This window comes from Rhinopithecus roxellana, chromosome 16, assembly GCF_007565055.1.
Source record: "Rhinopithecus roxellana isolate Shanxi Qingling chromosome 16, ASM756505v1, whole genome shotgun sequence".
Taxonomy (NCBI): domain Eukaryota; kingdom Metazoa; phylum Chordata; class Mammalia; order Primates; family Cercopithecidae; genus Rhinopithecus; species Rhinopithecus roxellana.
The window spans coordinates 74,165,129-74,174,460 of record NC_044564.1 but is presented as its reverse complement, the minus strand read 5'-3'; positions in this window follow the sequence as shown (position 1 = coordinate 74,174,460).

Genomic DNA, 9,332 nt, shown 5'->3' with positions numbered 1-9,332 from the left:
CAGAGCTGCTGTTCAGGCTATTTTGTCCCATGGGATGTTCCCTTGATGTGGTATTCTCCCCCTTCCCCTAGGAATGGGGCTTCCTGAGAGCCTAACTGCAGTGATTGTTTTTGCTCTTCTGGCTCTAGCCACCTAGTGGAGCTACTGGGCTCCAGACTGGTACTGGGGAGTGTCTGCAAAGAGTCCCGTGATGTGATCAATCTTCAGGTATTTCAGCCTGGATACTAGCACCTATTCTGGTGAAGGTAGCAGGGGAGTGAAGTGGACTCTGTGAGGGTCTTTGGTTGTATATTTTTTTAGTGTGCTGGTTTTGTGTTGGTTTATCTCCAGCCAGGACATGGTGCTTTGAAGAGTTCATCAGCCAGGCACGGTGGCTCACACCTGTGATCCCAGCACTTTGGGAGGCCCAGGTGGGCAGATCACAAGGTCAGGAGATCGAGACCATCCTGGCTAACATGGCGAAACCCCGTCTCTACTAAAAATACAAAAAAATTAGCTGGGTGTGGTGGTGGGCACCTGTAGTCCCAGCTACTTGGGAGGCTGAGGCAGGAGAATGGTGTGAACCTGGGAGGTGGAGCTTGCAGTGAGCTGAGATCGCACCACGCAGTGAGCCAAGATCACACTACTGCACTCCAGCCTGGGCGACAGAGCGAGACTCTGTTTCAAAAAAAAAAAAAAAAAAAAAAGAGTGTATCAGCTGTGGTCCTATAAGAATGATGCAAACTTGTCCTAGGGATGCCTGGTTAAGTATTCAGGTTCCTCAGGTGATGGGCAGGGTCATAGAGCTCTGGAGAGACTATCACCTTTGTTTTTGGCTACCAGGGTGAATAGAGAAAAACCACCAGGTGGGGGCAGGGATAGGCATGTCTGAGCTCAGACTCTCCTTGGGTGAGGCTTGCTGAGGCTACTGTGGGGGATATGGGTATGGTTCCCAGGCCAATGGAGTTATGTTTCCGGGGGGTTATGGCTGCCTCTGCTGAGTTATACAGATTCCCAGGGAACTGGGGGAAAGCCAGCAGTTACAGACCTCACCCTGCTCCCACATAGCTGGCAGTCCTAAAGGCTTGTCTCATTCCCACTGTGATCCCCTAACAGCAGCAAGTCTATTTCCAGGCAGCTGGAGACAAGGGCTGAGAACTTTCCTCAGACCATGGGAACCCCGCTGAGAAAGCAAGCAGACACGTTTTTTTTTGGCATCTCAGGGAGCCTGTAGAAGTGATCCAGTTCCTTCAAAGGGTCTGTGGATCCTTTCAGCTTTCCTGGTATGTTCCGGCAGTAGTTCTTGGAGCAAAAGTTCACGATATGAGTCCCCACATGCTGCTCTGTCTATCTGAGTGGGAGCTGCAAGTTAGCCCTGCCTCCGATCTGCCATCTTAACCCTAAATAACTAAAATGTGTATCTTCTAAGGCATTGATTGCATGGAGACAGAGAATGACAGAGTAAGCCATAAAAACAAAAGAAAATAAAAATCAATCCATCCTACTGTTCGTCAAGTTTAGTTATTATACTCATTGATTCCATCAATACAATTTTCCAAAGTAGAATTATATTGGGCAGCAGAAAGTAGAAGAAGGAGGGAAAATGGTTCCTCAGAAATTAAGAGTCCAGTGTCTTTATGATAATAATATTGATAGTAATAATGGCAGCTCTCATTTAATTAAATAAATGCTGATTGTGTGTCAGGGAGAAGGCTAAGGACTTAACATATATTTGTGTCATTTAACTTCACTGCAACTCTATAATATTGTAATTTCCATTTCATAGATAATGAAATAGGCCTAGAGGTTTGTTATTATGCTAGTAATTGATGGTGGAATCAGGACTCAAAACCTGTCAGTCTTACTTCAGGGATCTCATGATTAACTCTTACGCTCTCATTTGTTAACTTATTTATGAAACAAACATTTACTGTATTCCATGCATCATCTAAATATTTGGGATTCAGAAAAAGACACTCTTCATTCAATGGACAATCCATTTATTGGGGGATGCATACATGAAAAAAAAAGTGTAACTAGCTGAGGTATGTGCTAGTAATAAGTTGTGGAAAGATGTCCAGTGGCCCAAAATAAAGTGACCTCTACTGACTCTCAGGAAGGGGGAATGGAGAGAGCTCAAAAGCAGCAAGTTAACATCTAGAATACCTACCTTTTCGCTGTCTCAAACCTAAGAGAAATGTTCTAAATAGGATTTGTTCACTAAAAATGCTTGGTTGTGTTCTTGATTTTTCCTAAGGTTCTGTTTTTAAATCCCATGAAATAGCCCTGTTTAAGATATGGTTAAAGTAGAAAAATGTATTCTGTATTAAAAATTTCTTTTGTTTCTGTTCCATGTCCACAACCCCTTTTGACTTTATCGGCCTTCTTCCTCTACTTAATAATTCCTAACAGATACGCTATCTTTCATTTAGTTCCCTTGAAGCCCAGTCTCCATCCTGCTACCAAGGTGAACTTTCTAATATAAAAACCTGATATCACATATCCCTGTTAAATATCCTTTATTGTTTCCTCTTATCCTTTTTTGAGTGTGTAAATTACTTTTGTAACTTCAACTTCCTCCACACACCACCTTCATAACAACCACTTTATTCAGTGACAATTTCTTTCAAGCATTTTATGCAGCCCTTCTCTAAATAATCACCGAAACCTTGTAATGTGGGAGATTTTATCCTTATTTATAAGTGAGGGAATAGAGGATCTAAGTGATTGAGTCACTCAAGTTCATGCCACAGACTTCAGGATGACAAGCAATACTGTCTTCACCAGTAAACAGGGTGCACTTTTAGGCAATGAACTGTCTTATTTATCTCTCTATTACCAATAATTAACAAAATGCCCAATAGTGAAAGAATCAATGAATGAATAAATGAGTATGTGTTTCCAGTTCTGCTGTATATAAAATCTGCATTTTTATTCCACATTCCTTGCATCTTATTCTCTGGTTGACTGCATTTCATAGACCTCTTCAAACCCCTATTACAAAAGAAAGCCAGTCTTTGGTTCTTTCCTTTATTGGACTCCATGTGAAATCACCAATCTACCTAGACTCCTCTTCCTTGTAGGTAGAAAGCCTAAGTGTGCATGATCATGCAAGTTCTCTGTTATTCACTCTTTGTAAAGGGTTGTCAAAATCTGTGAGATGTCAGTGTTTTGTGGATCCAAACTACCTCAATCCATATTACAGCTCTATCATTAAGTTATAAATGGCCAAACATGGAGAATTATTGTTGGAACATATAGGACAAATTAGAAAGAAGAGGTGTTGCAACTGCCCCATTGAGATATAGTGTCCACCTTAATAGGAGTTTTGGAGGATAGATAGGTTAATACATGTACAACACTCAGAACAGTGACTGGGATAAAGGAAACATTCCAACTGTTTGCTGTCACTTAATATAATCACATCTTACCTTTACCTTCATGCTGCAGTAGGTGGTGTAGATATTATTTTTAACTTGATTTTACTAATAGTGGCATAAAGAAATTAAATTCCAAAGTTGCTGAATTCTAATAAATAGAAAGCCATTTCCACAAGCTTTTGGACACATGATACACAGGAGTAAAGGGGGAACTCGAAACAATGAAGGAATATCTCTCCAAGTCAGCGTGGTGAAGAAGCCCCAGATGGAAACACCCAGGTAGGGTCCTTAATAGGGTTTTATATTAGAGTTTTTCCAATTGCATTTCCACTCTGGTCGTTGAGTACAGACCCTGAAGATGAAACAAATAAACTAGTTTTTTGAAAAAGTGTATTATTTCATAAATGGTTGCCTTTAAATCACAAAATAAATTATAAAGATGCAGAAAGAGGCCACTATATATTGACCCCCACTTCACCTCCACTGACTAATTCTGCTTACTAAGAACTTTATGCACATTGTCTTATTTCATCTTATTTTTCAGATGAAGAAACTGGGAGACTACAGCTCAGTATGAGTAGAAATAGGACTCAAACCCAGGGCTGTCAGACTTGAAAACCTGTGCCCCCAAACAGTTTTCTGTCATATATATGTAATCATAAAAACAGCTCAAACTTATATTTAAGTATGGATAACTGAGAAACATTATCTTTATATTCTTTCTTGTAAGTCAAAGATTGTGACATGCTTCTTTTTGATAGTGGGCCACATGCCTTGTCCTGCTTTATCTCACTGGTAATACTCATACTACAATAGATATTTCAGATGCCTAATATAAGGCTATCAGTTTATGCTAATTCCAAAACTAATAAGAATGTTTAAAGGAAATTAGAATGTCATTTGAAATTAAAAATATGATGCAATGTGATTTTGCCATTACACTATCAAAGACGTTACCTATATTGATAAGAGAAATTGTCTACTGTAAACAGAATCACATATGAGGCCCAAATCATAGAAGACCTGGATACTTCTTTCATTCATTAATATATCTTGAAAATCAAACTTTTCAAGGAATATTGATGGATATGTAGGGCATTTCCTGATGATTAAAGGACTTTCAGGAGCTACAGACATACAAAAGCCTACTCACATTAGTTGCTCAGTAATTCTTTAGAAATCAATGTTAATTTCCAGAGTCATTTTGCATTCATAGATTATCCTTAGGAGATGAGGAAGATAAAAGTCCTAACAAAGAACACATGAAGACCCTTTTGAACTAGTATGCAAAAATGCAATCTATGCCCAGAGAAATCACAGCACAGTACTGTAAACCTTTATTATCAGACACTCATCATTTCAGAGTTGGAAGGGGCCTCTGAAGAGAAATTACAGAAACTCCGTCCCTCTTATCCTAACTACTCTATCCACCAACAATAAAACATGAATGCATGTTCTGTATAATATTTTTACATGAAGTTTGCCACTCTCTGTAGTCCCACTGCAGTAACTACCATTTGATATGTGAAGGCAATAGGTAGATAAGCAATGGTATTTCATCTTAAGACTTTTGAATGAGACATAGCAACTGCAATGCACCCTCGGAGATTCTATTAGCAGCAGTGCTCATGCATTTAATAGACAATTATCTACAATCTATTCTGTGTCTTTTCTTTTATCTGTGTCTCTTTTCAACCCATCCTAACTCTACCTATTAGTAATAGTTATCTTTTAACATGCCTCATCCAAAAAGCTTTTAATGACTATCCCAAACTATGTGACCTTTCTGAGTTTCTACAATATTTAAAGGCCAACCTTCCATAACCTTTCATATTATGTTTGTTAGATTAAAAAGTTGTTTGTACTATATTTAGTAGGATCTTATCTTTCTTCTTCTATTCTTTCTTTTAGACCTTAGTACCTACCTTCATCCAGAGCAAAGACAGAATCTTCAGGAAATGCTTAAAGTTGGAAATTGTGATTTCATGGGAAAAACTCATTCAGTAAGCTCACCTAAAAACCTTTAGAGTGCTCAAAATTCCCACAAATTAACTGTATCTTTAGCATGTCTCATTAAAACAATTCAACTGCAAACATCATGAAGAAAGAGAAAACACCATATTCTCAGTCATGAAGATCTCTTTTTTTCTTTGCTTTTTTTTTTTTTTTTTTTTTGAGATGGAGTCTCGCTCTATCGCCCAGGCTGGAGTGCAGTGGCCGGATCTCAGCTCACTGCAAGCTCCGCCTCCCGGGTTCACGCCATTCTCCTGCCTCAGCCTCCAGAGTAGCTGGGACTACAGGCGCCCACCACCTCGCCTGGCTAGTTTTTTTTTTTTTTTTTTTTTTTTTTGTATTTTTTAGTAGAGACGGGGTTTCACGGTGTTAGCCAGGATGGTCTCGATCTCCTGACCTCGTGATCCACCCGTCTCGGCCTCCCAAAGTGCTGGGATTACAGGCTTGAGCCACCGCGCCCGGCCGAAGATCTCAATAGGAGTGCATTTGTAAAACCAACTAGTCATTGATCAACAAAGCCCTGGGTAACTGAGACCCAGAGCTAATAATTAAAATAGCTAAAAATTGCTGAAATGTATTAAGGACATGCCAGGCACAATTCTGGCTGCTTCATATGCATTGACTCATTTAATTTTTAATCACAATTGTACTATATTGGTTATGTAATCAAACATATTACAGATGAGTAAACTAAGGCACAAAAATGTTAAATAACTTGAACAGAGTTACACAGCTTGTAAAAAATGGGGGCAGGATTTGATTGCAGTTAGTCGGATCCCCATGCTTTTAACTACATTTCACTGCAATTAAGTTTGAGAGAAATAAGAGGAATCAAAGTCCTGGACTCGTGAGTTCTCCACTAGGAAAGGGAGGCCTGGGTAGCACCAAGGGTTATGTGGATAACCAGAAGTGTAGCATCAGCTGCTTACTTCAGAATTTTTTTATTTTTATTTTATTTTATTTTTTGGATGGATGTCACCCAGGCTGGAGTGCAATGGCATGATCTCGGCTCACTGTAACCTCCGCCTCCCAGGTTCTAGCGATTCTCCTGCCTCAGCCTCTGGAGTCAGGATTACAGCTGGGATTACAGGTGCCCACCACTGCGCCCAGCTAACTTTTGTATTTTTAGTAGAGACGGGGTTTCACCATGTTGGTCAGGCTGGTCTCGCACTCCTGACCTCAGGTGATCTGCCTGCCTTGGCCTCCCAAAGTGCTGGGATTACAGGCGTGTAATTTTATTTAGTGCAGAATGATTCTAGTTGCTTTTTATTTGTCCATTCATTCAACAAATGATTACTGAGCATACAATATTTGCTAGGCTCTAAGCTAGGTAATGGAAACATAAAAATTAATAAAACTCAGTTTCTTCTCTCAAGGAGCTCATTCTTATGACGTAGCAAACATTAAAAAATAATAATAAATCTTCCAGTATAGGTATATAAATTTAACCCACGAGACCAGTTGATTGCTTTTCTGTGTGAGGGAATCAAGGAAGATAATTTATATGGAAGTGATATTTTGGAAGACTTTGAAGGATGAATCTGAATTCTCTGCGTAAAGCAGAGAAAAGTCAATCCAGAAAGAATAAAAGGCAAATCTGAAGCTCAAAGATAAGAAAGTATAAAATATGTTCATAGAAATACAACAGAAGTGTAGGGTTTGTGGAAGGGGATGGTGGTTCATGATCCTGGAAGGCAAGCTTGGTCCTGATGCAGGATCTTGGTGACTCATGAAGGAATTTGTACCTGATTCTATACACAATGGGGAGACATCAAGATTTATAATTAAAGAAATAATTTCTGTATTTTGGGAAAGCTTATTCTAGGAGCAGTGTTGACTGCAGGATTGAGATTAATAGAATGGAGATAGGAGGCCAGTTAAAAGGCCATTGCACTGAGATAAGACACTGAACTGAGTGTGGGTGGGAAGAGGAAAGACACGTTTTGAATTAAAATTGGAAGAACTAGATGATAAACTAGGAATGGTGGCTTGGGAATAGGAAGTAGTCAACATAATTCTTAGATTTCTAGCATTTATGACCAAGTAAGTGATAACAACATACGCTGACATGTAAAATACACTTCAAGTAAGCTGAGGGGTATGAGTCACAATTACACCAAATTGTTATGGTATCATTTCATTTTATTTCAGACGTCAACTCAAGCTGTTATTTTCATCTTGATGAGTATCTAACTGATTCTTATCATTTAGATTTGGAGTATTGATCGTAAACAGCATGTTGAATGATTTAATGACAAAACACATGTGACTACATCTGTTCCTTACGCAGTTTTCTAGGAACACTAACACCCAGAGTAGAATCCAGCTTTATCATGAAAGAACCATATCTAAAAGATGGGGCCAGTTCTACTTTCTCAAGTATTTATGCACACCTACTCCCTAAAAGAAAACAGGTTTGAAACCTTACCCAGCTCTTCAGATAAACGTGCTATACAAACTTTCGGCTGTCTGCATGCAAAGTTATGTTGGCAACTTTAATCTAACATACATGTTTTGATAGTTAAAACAACTCATTGGGATTTAAAGGCATTTCATAATGTTTTCAAGTATTTTGGATCATTTGTTTTGGTGGCTATATTAATAATCTATCCCCACTATTCCATTTGTTTATTATTAAGATGCCAATTACCATCATCAGTTATACAGACAAGCTGAATATCTCAATCACATAGATAAAGCAAACTATTTTTGAGAATATTTGTATGCTTATCTTTCAATACAACAGCTATAAAATTTGTTACACTATTATCCTCTTAACCAATCATATGTAAAAGAGTTGGTCCTAATCAATGAAATTATTACCTACTTTCATATTACCTTCCATAAATCTTAAAAATACACTGTCTCAAAAATAAAACCTACTAAGATTTTTCCCCAAAATTCAGAAACCTGACTTTTTGAGGTTACTTATTACTGATATGTAATAATTGTACATATGACTTTGTCCAGCAAACGTGATGAAATAAGCAAACAACTGAAGAACAAAAGGAAGAATGAAATAATCTTCATTGTGAACAATAAAAGTCATTTTACAAAGCAAGCTTAAGCAAATGCTTAAGGATGTTTTATCTTGTCTCTAAAAACAACACTTTTAGAATTTCTTGGGGTTCATAATTGTCTTTACTCTTAACAGCAAACAAGACAAAACAAAAAACTAAACAAGACAGCTATAATCTATGCTTTGATTTGGAGGGAGATTCATAGAGTAGGATAAATAATCTTTCACACAGATATTTTACTGTGAAAGATAACATTTTGATGTATTTACTCAAACTGAATCTATTTTCTGAAAACAGCTTTATTATCACCTGGTGTTAGTATCGCACTATGCTTTTAATTACATATAACTGAGTAGTATTCACAATCATTTGCCAGCCAACAAACACGGGCACTATGTTGTTTGAAGAACAGTACATGCTCTGCTAGTCTTTACACTGAATTGTTCACCTAATAGAAAATGAAAATACATACCTGTATCTTTTTGTGAGTTTCCTGTTGCTATTTCTGCTCTGAAGTAAGTGTCCTAAGTTAACCAATAAATTGGCAACCCTACTAGCTCAAAAATACTTCCCTGGGGAGATTTGTGTTGAATTAGCATTGCTGCTAAATGCTTTCAGGAAGACTATACAATTATGGCCAGATGAACACATTCCTCATACAATTTCAGGATTAATATTAGTCTCCTAACAACCTAGAAACCAAGATCATAATTACCGACTGTCATTTCCCCCCATTGTCCAGGTAACTGGCCCTCAATATATGACCAATTTGAAACCTGGGAATCTTGAGAGAAAGCATCAGGTCTGCTGTTGGAAGATTGAATTCAAGTGCAGCCCTGCTCCCTGAACACTCATATTCTTCCTTTCTTTTTTTGCTATTTGTTCATCCCTATTGTGCCGAGCTATCGTTTGTGCACACATTCTGTGTTAGATTTTCTAC